We start from the raw sequence: 17,954 nt of genomic DNA, 5'->3' as shown, positions 1-17,954 counted from the left end.
ACAATTTGAAAGACGTGCTGGTTAGGGTGCATTAGACATGCTAAATTCTCCCTCTGTACCTGAACAGGCACTACTAGAGTATGGCAACTAGGGGAATTTCACAGTAACTTCATTGCAGTGTTAAGCCAACTTGTGACAATAATAATAATTAAACTTAATATACTTTGGGTTTCTGATCTGACACGCTAACAAAAGTTGGGTGTTGAGGAATTGGTGCTTGCTTTCAAGGTGGTGTTTTCGGTTAGTTTAAATAAGGAATACCTTGTGAAAAATATTTCTTTTGTAGTGGCTGAAGATTTTCTGGGTGTGGAAGATGTCACAGTGATGATTTTCAAGAGATGGTTAAAACAGGGGTGGTCTAGTGGGTTAGCACTGCTGCCTCACAGCTCTAGGGACCCGAGTTCAATTCCCGGCTTGGGTCACTGCCTGTGCAGTTTGCATGTTCTCCCCATGTCTACGTGGGTTTCCTCTGGGTGCTCCAGTTTTCCTCCCACAGTCCCAAAGATGTGCGGGTTAGGGTGCATTGGCCATGCTAAATTGCCATGGAATGTGTAGGTTAGAGGGATTAGTAAGGTAAATATGTGAAGTTATGGGGATAGTGCCTGGGTGGGATTGTTGTCAGTGCAGACTCAATGGGCTGAATGGCCTCCTTCTGCACTGTAGGGATTCTGTGTATTCTTTTAGATCTGGCAAATAAGCTTAGGTTAACTTTGCTTAAAAGTGTGAGGAAGGACAAGATAAAAGCTCAGCAATTAAAATTTCCAGAAACATTTTCAATCACTGTGGAATTGGCTAGAATTCAGTTACAAATGAAACAGATGCAACAAGAAAATGAATTGAGATAGCTTAAATAAGAAAAGGAAATGAGACATCTTGAGTTGCAATTAGAAGCAAAGGAAAGAGAGGGGGGAAGGTAGAAAGACACCATTTGATTGTTAGAAACTCAACAACAAAAACTGGTGGAGGCAAAGTCAGAAGTTGAGAAGTGATGAGGTTAGTGAGAAAAGAATTAACCCATCTTTGTCAAAGGACTAGAGGAGGTATGTTTAAATATATTCAAGTGCTGCCAAGGTTTGATGACCAAGATGTAGAGGCTGTTTTCATTTCATTTGAGTAAGGTAGCTAAGTAGAATACTCACAAACCATGTGGGTATTGTTGATTCTAACGATGTTGGTAGGTAGAGCTAGTGAGGTGTTTGCATCACTATCAGAGGAAATATCCAGAGATTATGGATGTGGAAAAAAACGCATATGAACGAGTGCCAGAGCCTTACAGACAGAAGTTTGATTTTTGTCAGAGTGCCAGATTAGAAACGAAGATATGTTATGAAGCCAGACAAGACCCCAACGTTTTTTTCTATTTTGGCATAAATGTGAGGAAAGGATGCTTTACTCCAGGAGTACTTCCACTGACAAATTAAGGAGCTTAACAAAACAAGTTTTATTTATTTGTGTCACAAATGGGCTTATAGTAACACTGCAATGAAGTTAATGTGAAAATCCCCTAGTTGCCACACTCTGGTGCCTGTTTGGGTACACTGAGGGAGAATTTAGCATGACCAATGCACCCTAACCAGCATGTCTTTTGGACTGTGGGAGGAAACTGGAGCACCCAGAGGAAACCCATGCAGACATGAGGAGAATGTGCAGACTCCACGCAGACACTGACCCGAGCCAGGAATTAAACCCAGGCCCCTGGCACTGAGGCAGCAGGGCTAGCCACTGTGCATTCAAGTATAACTCTAACAAAATGAAACAGTTAACTTTTAATCATTGAACAACCTTTTAAATACGAAAGGAAATAACTTTTAACTTCTAACTTATGACTATTCAGTTCCAGTTAAGCAATGTTTCTCTTACAGACTTAAACCCCACTTTAAAAATAGTTAGCAAATCCAGGCATATTTGCTTTAACCTTTGTTATCAGCTTTGGAACTTCTAGAGAGAGGGCTGCTATTTTTAACCAGCCCCCTCTCGCTATTGAATGCAAAGCTTTTTTCCAAACCTAGCTCCACCTATTTTGAGTTAGGTGTACAGGGTCACATGACGATATGACTTTGTATATCTAATTTGCCTTTCCGTTACTTCAATGAAGAAAACACCCCAAGGGTCCTTTTCTTTAGTAAACAAAAGCTCATTAACACTTCTGTTGAAGAAACACTTACATAGTTAAAATGAGTAATTATCCTGCTTTCCAGCATCTGCTATGTTCATACCAGACAAACCAACTGCTTAAAGGACAAAGAACAACTTTTGTAACTTGCTTGTAGCAAAATACTGCATCTTAAAGCCATCCTCAAACATAACATGTTCATAGCACAGTATCCTCACCACCCACTCTACCCCCAACAACTTAAAGCCCCATCTCACCCTCACTATATCTCCATCTTTACCCTCCCCATCTCTACACTCTCTTACTTCCCTCAACTCCCTGCTCAATTCTCTCCTCAGCATCTTCCCTCACCCTGCCTCAGCACTTTTCCCTCATGATGTGGAGATGCCGGCCTTGGACTGGTGTGGGCACAGTAAGAAGTCTCACAACACCAGATAAAAGTCTGTCAGGTGAGTGGAGAGCTGTTTTACAAACAGGGCATATATAGACAATGATACAATTGCAAGATAATGGTTGGATTGTGAGTCTTTACAGGTATGGACAATGCAAGTGGAGAGGGATAATCACAGGTTAAAGAGGTGTGAATAGTCTCAAGCCAGGACAGTTAGTAACTATTTACCAAATAAACCTGTTGGCCTTTACCCTCATGTCAACCCTCCATTGTCCCCTGTATCCTCCCCAGTTATCTTCTTTCCTTGCCCAATTTCAGCCTCATTCTGTTCCTGCATCATTTCCCTCATTCTCCTCATCCCACCTAATCCTCTTCCTTTATCCAGTTCTTAGCTTCCCTATCCTCTTTTCAATCTTCCTTGCTCCCTTCCTTCCTCTCACCCTGTTCCATCATTCACAGGTCTTTATTCCTCCTCCACATAATACAAATGTACGCTTAAGGGACAGGAGTAGGCCATTCAACCCCTCAGGCCAGCTCTGCCTTTAATAAGAGCATGGCTGATCTTCAAATCTACGTCCTGCCTAACCCCAATAATCTACCACCCTGGGTTTACTAAGAATCTACCCACCTTGCCTTAAAAATACTCAGGGTGCTTCCATCACCTCTTCAAGAATAGAGCTCCAAAGATTCACGACCCTCAAAGAAATGAATCCCACTTCTATTTTAAAGAGGCAACTGCTCCCCTTATCCTCCACATTCCTTTCTCTGCCTCCCTTTGATTTTCTTATCTTAACTTCTCTCAACTCCCCTTCTACCCCCACCCTCTTTCGCTCTCCCATCCACCCTTCCCCTCCACCCTATCCCTTGCCCTGCCCCCTCACTGTGTCCCCTCCCCCTTGTCCCTTGCCCCTCGACTGCCTGACCCTCGCCCTGCCCCCTTGTCCCACCCCACTCCCAGTTTCCAGATTGTAGCCTGGTGAAGCCTGATTTCAGCACACAGCAGGTTAACAGGTAGTTCTGATGTCTCTGTCTCTGTGAATGTGAGAGGAGGGTGCGGCAATATTGAAGCTGTTTATTCAGCTGACACCATACACCTTGGAGAACTGGACGTCCTGTGAATACTGAACCACGAGTGACAAGCGAACGGTCGAGGATGAGAGCTGTGAGCAAATTCCTTAACTTTTAAAAGTTCAGACTGAGTTTAAGGATTTAGCAATGTGACTGAGAGCTGCCTGTCTCTCAGTTTAAATATGCCTGCTATACTCAGTGCATCAAGCTCTGTCCCAGCTGGATGTACAGCGGCTTTCAAAGAGCCACTTCACGTCAGCTTGTAAAAAGAAGTTCCCCTCGCCTAATGAGCTTTGCCATCATTATTACAGGATGAAAATATGTTCTCAAGACATATCCAACTTGTAAACCAAACTTGTCTTTCTTGTGGTAATCATTTTGCATAGAGGGAGCTTTACTCTGTGTCTAACCCCGTGCTGTACCTGTCCTGGGAGTGTTTGATGGGGGGACAGTGTAGAGGAAGCTTTACTCTGTATCTAACCCCGTGCTGTACCTGTCCTGGGAGTGTTTGATGGGGGACGGTGTAGAGGGAGCTTTACTCTGTATCTAACCCCGTGCTGTACCTGCTGTGCTGATGAAGATAATCTGCTCCCCAGTGTTGTCGACAGAAAAGGAGCTCCAGGAAGCAGCCAAGAGGGATGACACAGCAATCATCAGCTGGCTGATTTGCAACAAAGTGAACATCAATGCAAAAAATATTGTGAGTAACTAAGTTATCTTTGAATTTGTTCCATGCTCTGGTTCTGTGCCAGATCGAGGCAGAAACTAAATAACTACAAAGGCAATGTGTAAACTTACCCAAAATATCAAATCTACTCGCACAGGAACCTGGCAAAAAATGTAACCACTAAATAATAGTAAACATTGCTAGACTGCTGTACTCTTAGCTCAGGCTGTCACTGGTTCATTGCCAGACCTTTATTTTGGGTGTACTCAATGTTTTGAGATTTATTTCTGTGAAATGGAGAAGGCTAAACTGCAAAAAACATCAAGATTACTAAAGACATTTGTTACAAAAATTGATTCAGGCACTGTTGCCGATTCAAGGCCGTTAGAATGGAAGTCAGGAATAACTTCTTCCCCGCCGCTTCCCTCAAAGAGTAACAGACTGGTTCATATGTCTTCCATGATTGTTGCAAAACAAAACTGGGATCAGAGGCTTATTGGGCTGTGGGGGGGGCAGGGGGTTCAGGGAATGGAGAGAAAGAGGGAGACTTGGTGGCTGTGAGGGAATGGATGAGGTGAGAGAGTGGGGAGGTGGGGCTGGAGGATCTGCTGGAGATGCTTGGTGTGAGTAGTTCAAGTGAGTCCATTAGGTGAGTTAAGGGGACATTGGACAATCTTTGGAGAGAGAATCATCTGTCCTGAGGGTTACGATGATCGATTTAAATGTGGAAAGGTGGGAGCAGGCTTGAGTAAATCCGACAGGGAACAACTGGGCCAAACGGCCAGTGTCCCTGCAGCATGTCTAATGTAATCCTGGAGTGGATTGGTTAGTGAGGTTAGAGTGGCAAGTTCAGGAAAGGTATGTGGTAAGTGGATGTGAAGGAGAGACATGGGGATTGGCAGGGAGGAACACAGGGAGCGGGAGGGAGGGAGAGACGCGGGGAGCGGGAGGGAGGGAGAGACGTGGGGAGCGGGAGGGAGGGAGGGACACGGGGGGTGGGTGAGATTGAGGGATATGGAGCCTGTAGAGGATCGAGGCCTATGATGGGTAGGTGTGATTGAAGAATGCTGCATGTTGTTGCCCATGGTGTGGAGTTGCCGGTGTTGGACTGGGGTGGGCACAGTAAGATATCTCACAACACAGGTTAAAGTCCCACAGGTTTATTTGAGAGCACAAGCTTTTGGAGCTTCAGCAGGTGATGAAGGAGAGGCACTCTGAAAGCTGGTGCTACCAAATAAACCTGTTAGACTTTAACCTGGTGTTGTCAGACTTCTTACTGTGCACGTTGTTGGGTTTGAGGAGTATATTTAGGAGGAGTGTTTGAGGAGCCTGGGACGTGGGTGAGTCTGAGGGATATTCTGTATAGGTATAGTTGTGTGATTTAGGGATATGGTGAGTTAGTAAGGGTTATTACTGAGAAACAGAAAGACTTGTTTCACTTTCTGATCTTGTAAAGGTTGTTTTGAGTAAGTTCTTGTTTCTTGTGTTGGCCTAGGTTAATTGCACGGCACTGCACTGGGCAGTCGCTGGAGGAAATGAAAACACCGTGAAGCTTTTACTGGAATTCAGTACAAATGTTGACATTGAGGACAAGGTATTTATGTTGGTGATTTGATGGAGATAGTCGATCACGTTTGTGTCTTTGACCCAGATGTCCTGATCCAAGTGCCTTGGTGATTTACAGCCTGTCTAATACTGTAAACATAAGAGTGAAACAGACTAAATGGCCCTCGATCCGGTTCTACCATCCAGCGGGATTGTGGCTTTGTCTAAGGTAGGATGTGCCACCTCCAAGACCTACTAGCCAACCAGAGGACTGGCAGACCTTAGATCCACTAGGATTGGTGGGTGCTTCTAAAATTGGTGCCAGTCCAGGATCAGTGCCATGGATGGTGCCCCAGAATGCTGCTTAACCAAGTCTGGCTTTCTGGGACCAATAAGTAGACCCTGGAAATGGTGGTGGGTACAAAGTGGGGGTCATTTATGTGGACAGAGTGGAGTCTTTCAGTACGGGTGGTCTTCAAAGCGGGTTGAGGGATACCAAACCAGAGGCCCATCGCTCTGAGTCTACAGAGACTCCACCAAGGCTTAGGTGGAAAAAGGCCTTTAGATAGTTCTTAATAAGCTGTCTATTGGCCTCAGTTGGCCTAGGGGCAGGAGAACCGTGCCAACAGCACTGGGTAGGTGATGGACATAGCAATCCCCACTATGCCCTGATGTTACACCCCGTCTCCTGCCCCAGCCCCACTTCTTTTCTCCATCCTCCAGCATGCTCCTGGGGCCAGAGAATTCCAGCCTATGTCTTTTGCTGTTCACCCAAATCTCTTACTGGTCAATAATTTACCTTCAGTTCCATAGCTTTGAACTTTCGCTAACAATCTCTGATGACACTCCACGAGTACATGGAAAGGAGTCCCTTGTCGCTTGCTTTCGGCTGACCCTGATAACGACCTCTGTCATCATGTTGTGAATGCACCAGTGGATGTGTTGGTGCAGTGATATTTTCCACGGGGCTAGTAATCCAGAGACCCTCGAGTAATGCTCTAGAGATCTGGGCTCAAATCCACTGAAATCCAAATTCACAAAATACCTGGAACTAAAGTCCTGATGCCCACGAAGTTATTGTTGATCGTCACAGTTTAATAATATCCTTTCTATAATAGGGTGACCAGAACTGTACACAGTTCAAGGGCAATTAGGAATGGTTAATAAATGCTGGTCCAGGCCAGTGAAGCCCATACGCCATGAATTAATTAAATGGCAGCTGTTGTTGAACTGGTTTTAATGTCAGTTGCTTGAAATTTTACCTCTGACTTCTCACAGCACCTGTCCCCAGTTGATTGCCCGGAAAGTTAGAATCATACAGTGCAGAAGAGGCCCTTTGGCCCATCGAACTTGCATCGACATGTGAAACACCTGACCTTCCGCTAATCCCATTTAACAGGATTAACCAGTTGGTGGGGAGTAACCCAGTGTGAGCTGCTGATTCCCTGTGTTACTGCAATAACGTTCTATCTGAGCAATGTTATCGACCATTAGGAAGCAAGGGCTCAAATGATTTGTAATATGCAGCACTTGTCTTCAAACCAGGTCCCTTGTAGTCTGTGTTTCATGCAAAATTATTTCCTTCATTTGTAGTTTGGAATGATGCCAGCTCTGCTTGCTGCCTGGTTTGGTCATCTTAAACTATTACAGACCCTGGTTAACGCTGGAGCAAAAGTTACTGTCACAAACTGGGTAATTTCCATACGGCAAATACTACACGAGGTGATGTATGAATATGGGAGCAGCATCAGAACCACGTTCACAAACAGATTCTTTTCACTGTGTTTACCAATTCAAACATTAGGAGGTTGAGGGGTGACCTGATAGAAGTCTAAAAGATTATGAGAGACATGGACAGAGTGTATAGTCAGAAGCTTTTTTCCCAGAGTGGAAGAGTCAATTACTAGGGGGCCACAGGTTTAAGGTGTGAGGGGCAAGGTTTAAAGGAGATATTCGAGGCAAGTTTTTTTACACAGAGGGTGGTGGGTGTTTGGAACTCATTGCCGGGGGGGTTGTGGAAGCAGATACGATAGTGACTTTTAAGGGGTGTCTGGACAAGTACATGAATAGGATGGGAATAGAGGGGTATGATCCCAGAAAGGTAGGGGATTTTAGTTAAGTTGGGCAGCATGGTTGGTGCAGGCTTGGAGGGCTGAAGGGCCTGTTCTTGTGCTGTAATGTTCTTTGTTCTTATTGGGCCAGCATGGTAGCACAGTGGTTAGCACAGCACCAGGGACCCGGGTTCAATTCCAGCCTTGGGTTACTGTGTGGAGTTTGCACATTCTCCCTGTGTCTGTGTGGGTTTCCTCCGAGTGCTCCGGTTTCCTCCCACACTCCAAAGATGTGCAGGTTAGGTGAATTGGCCGTATTAAATTGCCCCTTAGTGTCAGGTGAATTCGTAGGGTAAATATGTGGGATCATGGGGATGGAGCCTGGATGTGATTGTGGTTGGTGCAGGCTCGATGGGCCGAATGGCCTCCTTCTGGTCTGTAGGGATTCTCTGATCAAAGAGTAGCACCAGTCTGTCATCACTAGATAGTTCTACTTTCTATGAATTGTGAGTGGACCAAATGAGTTCCTGAGCCCAATACTACGGGGGAACTGGGTCGACATCAGTAGAGTTGGAGCCAGTAACACAGGGTGCTGGGGGGGAGAGAGGGGTTACTGAGTGACAGTGTGAGGGATCTGTATTAACGTCAGTACAGATACAGTCAGTAACACAGGGTGCTGGGGGGGGAGAGAGGGATTATTGAGTGACAGTGTGAGGAAGCTGTATTAATGTCAGTACAGATGCAGTCTGTAACACAGGGTGCTGGGGGGGAGAGAGGGATTACTGAGTGACAGTGTGAGGGAGCTGGACTAACATCGGGAGAGATACAGTCAGTAACACAGGGCGCTGGGGGAGGAGAGGGATTTATGGTTAGTAACGCAGGGTGCTGGGGGAGAGGGATTACTGATTGACAGTGTGAGGGAGCTGGATTAACATCGGGAGAGATACAGTCAGTAACACAGGGCATAGAGTTGGGAAATGTTTTATGTATGTTTATCTGTTTGGATTATTTTTCCTATCTATTCAGATTGGACAAAGCCTGCACCACTGTGCTGCACACCAGGGACATGTGGACATTATCCAACATATAATGGATGATTTGGAGGAAGTCCCATTGGACAGACCGGACCAGGTGAGAGCCACATCAGACATTCACAGTGTTTGCCCCGCTGCTCATTAACCTGTAAATCGTCTAATATTGTTACACTCTCTTGGGTGAGTACCATTAAAAAAAAGTGACAGTGCAGAAAGAGGCCATTCAGTCCATCATGTCTGCACCAGCCAAAGAAACAGAGAACAGAAACTAGCTACTCATTTTAATCCCATTTTTCAGCACCTGAATTGTAGCCTTGCAGGTTCCAACTCTGCAGATGTAGATCCAGGAACCTTTTAAATGAACTGAGTGTTTTTTTTTAATTCATTCATGGGATGTGGGTGTCGCTGGCATGATTCACCATTTATTGCCCATCCCTGAGCACATTTAAGAGTCAGCCACATTGCTGTGGCTCTGGAGTCACATGTAGGCCAGACTGGGGTAAGGACAGCAGATTTCCTTCCCTAAAGGAAACCAGATGGGTTTTTCCAACAACGGGTCATCAGTAGATTCCTAATTCCAGTTATTTTAAGGTGAATTCAAATTTCGCCATCTGCTGTGGCAGGATTTGAACCCTGGCCCTCAGAGCATTACCCTGGGTCTCTGGATTACTCGTCCAGCCTCTACCACCAATTTAGGCAGTGGATTCCGGATTCCCACCACCCTCTGGGGGAAAAAGCTTTTCCTTGTATTAATACTGAAGTATACAGAGGAGGAATCAATTACCATTACTTAATGTAAGCCTACTTGTGACACTAATAAAGAAACTTTAAACTTTAGAACACTAGAGATGTAGTGTCAGACAATCGGGCTAAAAGCAGGTAAGTCCCCTGGCCCTGATGGCTCGCATCCAAGGATCCTAAAACAATTAGAATCATAGAATCCTACAGTGCAGAAAGAGACCATTCGGCCCATCGAGTCTGCACTGACCACAATCCCACCCAAGCCCTATGCCCACAACCCCATGCATTTACCCTTGCTAGCCTTCCTGACATGTAGGGGCAATTTAGCATGGCCAATCCACCTAACCTGCACTTCTTTGGAGTGTGGGAAGAAACCAGAGCATCTGGAGGAAACCCATGCAGACAATGGGGAGAACATGTAAACTCCACACAGACAGTGACCTGAGCCAGGTTTACAGAGATGGTGGATGCATTGGTTGTAATTTTCCAAAAATCCTTGGATTCTGGAGAAGTACTGGAGGATTGGAAAACTACCAATGTGAGAGCCCTATTCAAAAAGGGAGGGAAGCAGAAAATGGGTAACTATAGGCTGATTAGTCTAACACCTAATACTGGAATCAATTATTAAGGAAATAACAGCAGCACATTTGGAAAATCATAATCTAATCAAACAGCATGGCTTCATGAAAGGGAAATTGTGTCTGACTAATTTATTGGAGTTCTTTGAGGCAGTCTCAACCAGAGTAGGTAGAGGGGAACCAGTAGATGTGCTGTATTTGGACTTCCAGAAGGCTGTTCGACAATGTACCTCTCAAAAAGTTAAGCCATAACGTAAGAACCCATGGTGTTGGAGGTAGTACATTGGCATGGATAGAGAGTTGGCTAATGGGCAAGAAACAAGGAGTGGGGAGAAGGGGTTCATTAACAGGTTAGACAATCTGTAACCAGTGGCTTTCCACAGGGATCAATACTGGGATCCAACTGTCTACAAGACATAGAAATGACTGGAAGAGCAAAGCTGTTGCAAATGGACTACTTGTTGATTACAGATAAGGAAACCCCTCTCTAGTCCAGCTTCAGGGTGATGTCTAACCCTTGTCTCAAACTCCTGAATTTAGACACACCCTCCTTTCACCTCCAGGATTGTTTGTTTTTTATTTATATTGCCCTGCTCCTCAGAATCTCCCTCCCTTCACCACCAAATGCCTTTCCCTTCCCATTTGCAGGGAGCAGGTACATTTTACCATGCCCAGGACACTTGAGTAGTTCGATTCAGGGCAGAAAATGACTATGTGCTTGACTCAGTTACCTGACATTTTTGTCCTTCAGAATGGAAAGACGCCTTTATTACTGGCTGCAGAGAATGGCCAGTTGCCTGTGATAATGCACCTTCGTTCCCTCGACTGTGACCACCAGATTAAAGACAAGGTAATTCCTGTACGGGCACAACACCTTATTGAGTATGTGGTGGCCTGAGAATGACCCTGCTTCATTGATGATAATGTGTGTCCAATTCTTCACTCTCTACCCAGGAAGGAAACAGCATCATTCATTTGGCAGCAAGACAGGGACATGTGCATGTGCTGGAGAATCTGATAGACGATATCTACACCGAAACCAAAAACCAGGTTAGTCTTGGACCAACATGAAGCTTTATAGGTGGCTGCTGGCTTGAGGCAATGTGGGAGCACAGTTGTAAGGAACACCCATTTTGTCTGGCTATTACAGGCTCTGGAGTTGAGAAGGTTGGCTTATGAGGAGAGACTGAATAGACTGGGGCTGTACTCATTGGAATTCAGAAGAATGAGGGGAGATCTTATGGAAACATGTAAGATTCCGAAGAGAATAGATAAGATAGAAGCAGAGAGATTGTTTCCACTGTTCGGTGAAACTAGAACTAGGGGGCAAGGCCCCAAAATAAGGGGGAGCAGATTTAGGACTGAATTGAGGAGGAACTTCTTCACACAAAGGATCGTGAATCTGTGGAATTCCCTGCCCAGTGAAGCAGTTGAGGCTCCCTCATTGAATGTTTTTAAGGCAAAGATAGATAAATTTTTGAACAGTAAAGGAATTAAGGATTATGGTGAGTGAGTGGGTAGGTGGAACTGAGCCCACAAAAAGATCAGCCATGATCTTATTGAATGGCAGAGCAGGCTTGAGGGGCCAGATGGCCCATTCCTGCTCCTAGTTCTTATGTTCTTATGTCCGTAACATTATTACAGACTCTTTGCCAGGGGAGGTGGTGGAAGCAGATACCGCAGTGACTTTTAAGGGCCGTTTTGACAAATACATGAATAGGATGGGAATAGAGGGATTTAGTCCCCAGAAGGGTAGGGGGTTTTAGTTCAGTCGGGCAGCGTGGTCAGTGCAGGCTTGGAGGGCCAAAAGGCCTGTTCCTGTGCTGTAATTTTCTTTGCTTTTTTACCACAGGTAGATTTGTATTTTGAACTTTCTGTCATTAAGAATTGGTTTGCCACTGCCCAATACTGAATAGCTGTACTGATTGCGAGTCACTAACTCGGTAAAGCTGGTTAAGGGGTTCTGTGACCTTTCTGATCTGCAGCGCTTAGCCTCATGGTGCTCTCTGGATCTGAGGGGCTTAGCTCCACAATGGGTCGTGCCTTCCTCTGCCGTGCATTTCAGTACTTCACCAGTTGGTATTCCCTTGCACTGTAGAGCTCAGTGACCCACTGGACAGTTCTGTCCAAAAGGCTCGGTAGCCTAACAGGCAGTGCTCTGTTAATGATATATTAATTGTATGCTGCTGGTGGGCAGTAACTGGAGATTAACTTAACTCACCACAAACAGACACAGACTGATAATCGTTGTTGGAATAGGAGATATATGTGTAAATCTATAATAAGTCTCACAACACCAGGTTAAAGCCCAAGAGGTTTATTTGGAATCACGAGCTTTCGGAGCACTGCTCCTTCCTCAGGTGGTTTGTGGACCTGATGAAGGGGCAGCACTCCAAAAGTTTGTGATTCCAAGTAAACCTGTTGGACTTTGACCTGATTCGTGAGGCTTCTTACTGGGCCCACCCAAGTCCAATGCCAGCACCTCTACCTCATTAATCTGTAATCACATTTTTAAATGTGTAAAGATTGGCTCCAGTTCTATCTTGCACCTGGAATATAATTCTCTGCTGTTCTTTGGGGCCCACTCCCTCACTGGGGGTTCTCTCCTGCTCTGTGGGGCTAAGTGCCACATTGAGGTGTTGATCTAAGAGGAGCTGAACCAAGTGTCCCAGTCACCATGACATCACCCTTTCCTAGAATCCACCAAACAAAGTGAATGATCCTCTCGGGATCTGATGTGAAGCTTTGGGATGACCGCACCCCAACCACGCTGCCACCAGTGGCTCAGAAGTTGGAATGGTGATTTAAGAACACAAGAACTAGGAGCAGGATTAGGTCGTCTGGCACCTTGAGTCTGCTCTGCCATTCAATAAGATCATGGCTGATCTTTTCGTGAACTGAGCTCCACTTATCCACCCGCTCACCATAACCCTTAATTCCTTTCCTGTTCAAACATCTATCTGTCCTTGCCTGAAAAACATTCAATGAGGGAGCCTCAACTGCTTCACTGGGCAGGAAATTCCACAGATTCACAACCCCTTGTTTGAAGAAGTTCCTCCTCAACTCAGTCCTAAATCTGCTCCCCCTTATTTTGGGGCCTTGCCCCCTAGTTCTAGTTTCACCGAACAGTGGAAACAATCTCTCTGCTTCTATCTTATCTATTCTCTTCGGAATCTTACATGTTTCCATAAGATCTCCCCTCATTCTCCTGAATTCCAATGAGTATAGCTCCAGTCTACTGAGTCAAAGAAAATTAAAGCACAGGAACAGACCCTTTGGTCCTCCAAGCCTGCACCAACCATGCTGGCCGACTGAACTAAAACCCCCTACCCTTTCCAGGGACCATTTCCATCCATTCCCATCCTATTCATGTACCTGTCAAGACGCCCCTAAAAAGTCACAACCATATCTGCTTCCACTACTTCCCCTGGCAGTGAGTTCCAGGCACCTGCTACTCTCTGTGTAAAAAAATCTGCCTCGTACATCTCCTTTAAACCTTGTCCCTCACACCTTAAACCTGTGCCCCCTAGTAATTGACTCTTCCACCCTGGGAAAAAGCTTCTGACTATCCACTCTGTCCATGCCTCTCATAATCTTGCAGATTTTTATCAGGTCTCCTCTCAACCTCTGTTGCTCCAGTGAGAACAAACCAAGTTTCTCCAACCTCTCCTTATAGCTAATGCCCTCCATACCAAGCAACATGCTGGTAAATCTTTTCTGTACCCTCTCCAAAGCCTCCACATCCTTCTGGCAGTGTGGCAACTAAAATTGAACACTGTATTCCAAGTGCGGGCTAACTAAAGTTCTATAAAGCTGCAACATGACTAATTTTTAAACTCAATACCCTCGGCCGATGAAGGCAAGCGTGCCGTATGCCTTCTTGACTACCTTCTCCACCTGCATTGCCACTTTCCGTGACCTGTGTACCTGTACACCCAGATCCCTCTGCCTATCAATATTCTTAAGGGTTCTGCCATTTACTGTATATTTCCTATCTGTATTAGACCTTCCAAAATGCATTATCTCACATTTGTCCGGATTAAACTGCATCTACTATCTCTCTGCCCAAGTCTCCAACTGGTCTCTATCCTGTCTCCTCTGATGGTCTTCACCACTATTCGCAAATCCATCAACCTCTGTGTCGTCTGCAAACTTGCTAATCAAACCAGTTACATTTACCTCCAAAGCATTTATATCTCTCCTCATAAGCCAACCCTCTCAACTCCAGAATCAACCTAGTGAATCTCCTTTGCACCCCTTCCAGTGCCAGTATATCAAAACTGTACACAGTACTCTGGGTGAGGCCTCACCAGCACCTTATATGTGAATAAAATATTTAAACTGGAGCATGTTAAAGAATTCTGAACCCCTGTTTCCCTGCTCCATGTTTCAGGATGGACAAACGGTCCTGCACCTTGCGTCTTAAGGTGGCCACTTCAACTGTGTAAAATTGCTGCTTGACAACCAGTGTCAAATTAACATGCGGTGCAATGTGAGTACAGATGTGAAGCAGTGCAAGTACAGTAACTCTGGAACACTGCGAATAGGTAAAGTATTGAACAGTACGAATGTGTGGTACAATCCTGGCTCATCTTTCACGATGTGCAGATGCCGGTGTTGGACTGGGGTAAGCACAGTAAAAAGTCTCACAACACCAGGTTAAAGTCCAAAAGGTTTATTTGACAGCACAAGCTTTCGGACTCTCAGGCTCCTTCTTCAGGCGAGTAGGATTTGTGTTCACAAACAGGGCATATACAGACACAAACTCAATTTACAAGATAATGGTTGCAAAATCTCACTAACTGTCCTGGCTGGAGACAGTACACATCTTTTTGACCTGTGCTTGGCCCTCTCTGCACTCACATTGTCTGTACTTTTAAAACTTGATAACCTGTAAAGACTCGCATTCCAATCATTATCTTGGAACTTCAGTTTGTGTCTGTAAATGCCCTGTTTGTGAACAGAATTCCCACTCACCTGATGAAAGAGTGAGACTCCGAAAGCTTGTGCTACCAAATAAACCTGTTGGACTTTAACCTGGTGTTGTAAGACTTCTTACTTGTCTTGCATATCAGGAGAGCTGGAAACCTGCATCCATCATGACAACAAGCTGTACCTTTTAAAGTAGTTAAAGACTCCAAGGCCCTTCAAAGGAGCTAAGTTAAACAAAATTTGATGCTGTGCTCCCTCTTTGGTAAGGGCATCTTTCCTCAGATAAAGACACCAGAACGGCACACAATATTCCAGATGTCACCTCACCAACACCCTTTACAAAGTGCCAGGATAGTGGCAATAAGTTGCGTAGCCACCACAGTGATTAGGGAGCGACAAGTGGGAACATCGTTCCCTTGTAATGGGATTTCCCCAACTCTGTTAGGGAGGATTTTGAGAAATCCTCATCAGCCATGATTGAATGGCGAAGCAGACTCGATGGGCCGAGTGGTCTAATTCTGCTCCTATGTCTTATGGTCTAAATAATCCCATTGTTTAAGAAAGTCCTTGGTCATGAGATCACCCTATCAGGGGATCCTTGATGGGATAAACCCTTCTTTATGAGGCTTTTTTTTTGATGAAACTCATTTTTAAAAGCAGCCCTTGATGGTGATAATCGCTTTATGCCTTCAGGAATCTCACCATTCCCGGGGAACTGCCTGCCTTATGGGTGTGGAAGAATTGCCACTTGTGTATTTATATCTCAACAGTATGGAGTCAACTTTGGTGAACAGATGCAGGTTATCAGTGCCTCATTACTGGTAGCTGAAGGTCTAATTTCTGTTTCTTCAATCAGCAAAACCTCAATGCTCTGCACTATGCGGTGAGACAGGGACACAAAGATGTCTGTCGTTTACTGGTGGAAGAAGGGATCGATGTGAATGCGGTGGCTAAGGTAAGGATGAAGACATCATCACCGCTGTCTAAGCTCTGAGCAAGCCGAAGATGCTGAATTAACTGATCTCAGCTAGGGCACAATAAAGGAACAAAAAAAATCAGCCAGGCTTCCCACTTCTGATCAGGTTTCAGATGACAGATTTCAAATCGTGCCAGGGCTGGGCTATATGGCTCCTATGGTTGAATAGCCGCTGACACAAACTGCCTAGGCTGATACCTGAAAAATAAGTATTTAAATAAGGCGTTAGAGGCTGACCAGTGTCACTTTGATTTGATTTATTATTGTTACATGTATTTGCATACAGTGAAAAGTATTGTTTCTTGCATGCTATACAAAGCATACCGTTCATAGAAAAGGAAAGGAGAGGGTGCAGAATGTAGTGTTACAGTCACAGCTAGGATGTAGAGAAAGATCAAATTAATATTTAGTTTTATTTATTATTGTCACATGTATTCGGATATAGTGAAAAGTATTGTTTCTTGCGCACTATACAGAGAAAGCATACTGTTCATCGAGAAGGAAAGGAGAGAGTGCAGAATGTAGTGTTACAGTCATAGCTAGGGTGTAGAGAAAGATCAACTTAATGCAGGGTAAGTCCATTCAAAAGTCTGACAGCAGCAGGGAAGAAGCTATTCTTGAGTTGATTGGTACGTGATCTCAGACTTTTGTAACTTTATCCCAACGGAAGAAGGTGGAAGAGAGAAAGTCTGAGGTGTATGGGGTCCTTAATCATGCTGGCTGCTTTTCCTGAGACAGTGGGAAGTGTAGACAGAGTCAATGGATGGGAGGTTGGTTTGAGCGATAGACTGGACTACCTTCATGTCTCTTTGTAGTTTCTTTGATTTGATTTATTGTTGTTGTAAGTATTAGTATACAGTGAAAGGTATTGTTTCTTGCACACTATACAGACAAAGCATACTGTTCATAGAGAAGGAAAGGAGAGAGTGCAGAATGTAGTGTTACAGTCATAGCTAGGGTGCAAAGAAAGATCAACTTAATGTGAGGTAGGTCCATTCAAAAGTCTGACGGCAGCAGGGAAGAAGCTGTTCTGGAATTGGTTGGTACGTGACCCCAGAGTTTTGTATCTTTTCCCCGCTGGAAGAAGGTGGCAGAGAGAATGTCCAGGATGCGTGGACGTGTTGAGGTCTTGGACAGAGCAGGAGCCCATACCAAGCTGTGATACAACCAGAAAGAATGCTTTCTATGGTGCGTCTTTAAAGGTTTGAAAAGGGAGTGGAGAGGTTTGGGGAGAAGATCGAGGAGGAAGTGTGTACAATGGCTGACTGCTGATACTACTCATGTCCAGTGACACTGAGGGGGTGGAATTTTACCGGCATGTCCACCCGAATTTCGCATGATCCCACCCGAGGCCAACAGAGAATGCCGTTCTCTGAACCTCGCCCACCTCCGGAATCGGGGCGGGTGTTCCGATAAAATTCTGGCCAGTGTCAATCTAGACTGTAGCCTCTAACCTAGCCCTACATGGAGATAGATCCATTTCTCATTTATTGGACATATAGACATTAAACTGTGTCGGATTTGGTCAGACTTTGATGGTAGGAGATGAATAAGAAATAGACTGTTTCACGCACTGAGATTGAGATTAATTGTGCCATTTTATCTTATAATTGACAGTGTGCCAGCCTCCATCTTGCTGTGAAGACAACTCTGTCCAGCTTGTCAAGCTTTTGGTAGATGCCGGTTGTGACATCAACATCAGTGACCATGTAGGTTCTCGTGACCACTGAATATTGTGCAGATTTTGATTCAAAGTTAAACCCAACTGGAATTAAAGTTATGGTGAGCAGTGGGGGGGGAAGTGGAGCTGAGTCCACAAAAAGATCAGCTGTGATCTTATTGAATGGTGGAGCAGGCT

At 44.9% G+C, this 17,954-nt stretch overlaps 1 pseudogene; it reads left to right on the top strand.

Moving 5' to 3' along the window:
- Nucleotides 1–4,146: 4,146 nt before the first annotated feature.
- LOC145337951 (ankyrin repeat and death domain-containing protein 1A-like) overlaps nt 4,147–17,954 on the top strand; it is a 28,725-nt pseudogene continuing 14,917 nt past the window's right edge.

This window comes from Carcharhinus amblyrhynchos, unplaced genomic scaffold (genome assembly GCF_965287045.1).
Source record: "Carcharhinus amblyrhynchos unplaced genomic scaffold, sCarAmb.v2.hapA scaffold_85, whole genome shotgun sequence".
Lineage (NCBI taxonomy): Eukaryota > Metazoa > Chordata > Chondrichthyes > Carcharhiniformes > Carcharhinidae > Carcharhinus > Carcharhinus amblyrhynchos.
Note: the sequence above shows the minus strand (reverse complement) of the source record. Positions and strands in the feature narration are given on the sequence as shown.